This window comes from Eumetopias jubatus, unplaced genomic scaffold (assembly GCF_037043125.1).
Source record: "Eumetopias jubatus isolate StellerSeaLion01/CBP00866 unplaced genomic scaffold, mEumJub1_p1.0 scaffold_13, whole genome shotgun sequence".
In the NCBI taxonomy this organism is placed as follows: domain Eukaryota; kingdom Metazoa; phylum Chordata; class Mammalia; order Carnivora; family Otariidae; genus Eumetopias; species Eumetopias jubatus.
In genome coordinates this window covers 93,647,334-93,649,989 of record NW_028274819.1, presented here as the reverse complement: position 1 = coordinate 93,649,989, position 2,656 = coordinate 93,647,334, and the positions used below count along the sequence as shown (strand labels likewise).

General features: G+C 39.9%; 1 pseudogene; it reads right to left on the bottom strand.

Annotated features, from left to right (window-relative positions):
• Positions 1–1,315: 1,315 nt before the first annotated feature.
• LOC114226027 (olfactory receptor 8B12-like) lies at positions 1,316–2,256 on the bottom strand (annotated as a pseudogene).
• Positions 2,257–2,656: the final 400 nt, after the last annotated feature.

Sequence of the window (2,656 nt, the reverse complement as noted above, 5' to 3'; positions counted from 1 at the left end):
TCACCTCACACCTGCCAGAATGGTTAAAATCAACAACACAAGGAACAACAGGTGTTAGCAAGGATGTGAAGAAAGCAGAACCCTCTTACGCTGTTGGTGGGAATGCAAACTGGTGCAGCCACTCTGGAAAACAGTATGGAGTTTCCTCAAAAAGTTAAAATAGAACTACCTTATGATCTAGCAACTGCACTACTGGGAATTTACCAAAAGAATACAACACTCATTCAAAGCGATACATGTACCCCCTGTATGTTTATAGCAGCATTATTTACAATAACCAAGATGTGGAAGTAGCCCAGATGTCTACTGATTAATGAATAGATAAAGAAGATGTGGTATATATATATATATATACACACACACAGTGGAATACTATTCAGCCACAAAAAAGAATGAAATCTTCCCATTTGCAATGACATGGGTGGAACTAGAGAGTATTATGCTAAGCAAGATAAGTCAGTCAGAGAAACATAAATACCATGTGATTTCACTCATATGTGGAATTTAAGAAACAAAATGAACAAGCAAAGGGAAAAAAACAAGAGAGAGAGACAAAGCAAGAAACAGACTCTTAACTGTAGAAAACAAACTGATGGTTACCAGAAGGACGTGTGGGGGGATGGGTGAAATAGGTGATGGGATTAAGGAGTGCACTTATTGTGATGAACACAGGGTGATGTATGGAACTGTTGATTCACTATATTGTACATCTGAAACTAGTATAACACTGTATGTTAACTAACTGGAATTAAAATAAAAACTTTAAAAAAGAAAAATACATAATATTAAAAAGTTATTTTTAAAAAGTTATTTATTGAGAAGTTACATTAAATTACTATAAACGGAATCAGATAGTAAAATGCTAAAATATCATACTTTCAAAATGAAATCTGCAAGAGCAGCAATAAATCAAGTAAATGTGGCAGAAAGGAAAACAATGTAGATTAGAATTCTCAAGGGTCTGGATTCTAGTCCCCCTTGTGGAACCAGTTAGGTGTAAGGCCCTGGAAAACATACATAATATTTCTAAGTTTCCAATGTCTATTAAATGAGGAGGTTAGATAAGATGGTTTATAAGCCCCATACAAGATTAAATGATTTGTGATTATAGAAAAAATGCATAAGACAGTCTTGGAATAGTCGAGGTAGGTCAAGGGACAAAGAAAATAGATATGCATTAAGCATTCATCCAAACATAAAGACTTAAAATTCTCTTTCTGTACAGAAGAGGAAAAAAAACTGGAACTTGGATCCCTCACTGAAAACACACACACACTAACAAAGCATTGTATCTCTTTCTCGACATACTACTTTCTCAAAAAAATATTTTTCTTTCCAAGGTTTTCCTCAAGGTAACTTTGACATCCTTGTTCCTCAAACTATAGATCAGTGGGTTTAACATGGGCACCACAATGGTATAGAACAGAGAGGACACTTTCCCTTGGTTAAGGGGCAAAATGGAAGGTGGTTTGAGATACACGAAAGCCCCAGAACCAAAGAAAAGAGATACCACAATTATGTGAGAGCGGCACGTTACTGAAAGCTTTGGACCTGCCCTCAGTGGAGTGAATGTGGAGAATGCTGGAGAGAATCAGAGCATGAGATGAAGATGGTGACAATGGGCATTCCAATGTCAATGGCCACACGGACAAAGACCACCAGCTCGTGCACATAAGTGCTGTTGCAGGAGAGCTCAAGGAGAGGAAGAATGTCACACATGAAATGACTGACAAAATTGCCAGCGCAGAAAGTCAGACTTGCTATGCTTCCCATGTGGACCATGGCCCCTGAAAATCCCACCGCATAGACACCCAACAAAAGGAATAAACAGACCTGAGGAGACATGGTGACAGTGTACACCAGTGGTTTACAGATGGCAACATAGCGGTCATATGCCATTGCTGATGGGAGGAAGGACTCAGAAATGACGAAGAAGCAGAAGAAAAAGAGTTGCGTCATACACTCTGCATGCAAGATGATGTTCTTCTTTGAGACAAAACTCTTCAGCATTTTGGGGGTGATGGTAGTGGAGTAACAGAAATCTATCAAGGAGAGGTTGAAGAGGAAAAAGTACATGGGGGTTTGTAGGCGAGAATTCAACCCAATCAGGGTTATCAGTTCCAGGTTCCCCAGCAGAGTGACGATGTAGAAACCTAGAAACAGGGAGAAGAGAGGGATCTGGAGTCCTGGCTGGCCTATTAAGCCTGCGAGGATAAACTCTGTCACAGAAAAGTTCTTAGCTGCCATTTTCCTCTTGGGGATGGGTGGAGGAAGGGCAGTCTGGGGAAAAGAAAAGAGAACCAGTTAGAAAGAAACACCACCACTCTCTCAGTATTCATCCCCCACTTTGGAGAATGGAATCCACAGAGAGAGATTGGAACGTTAGTATGGTAGGCAGGTTTTTACTGTTTGCAATGGATCTATCTTACACCCCAAGTGACTTTAACTTCCAGAGAGAACAGTTAGAGTCTAAACTTTGCCTCCAGAGAGAAAGCAATAATTTATGCATATCCATATAGATGTCTTTTAGATATTTAAATTAGTCCATTTTCTGTCCTTCTCTCTCCTGCCTGTGCTTCCGTCACTGACACCTGAGCCTCTTCCCTGAAGAGGGTCCTGTGAGAAGACACTGTGACTTCTCAGAAACCCCACAACT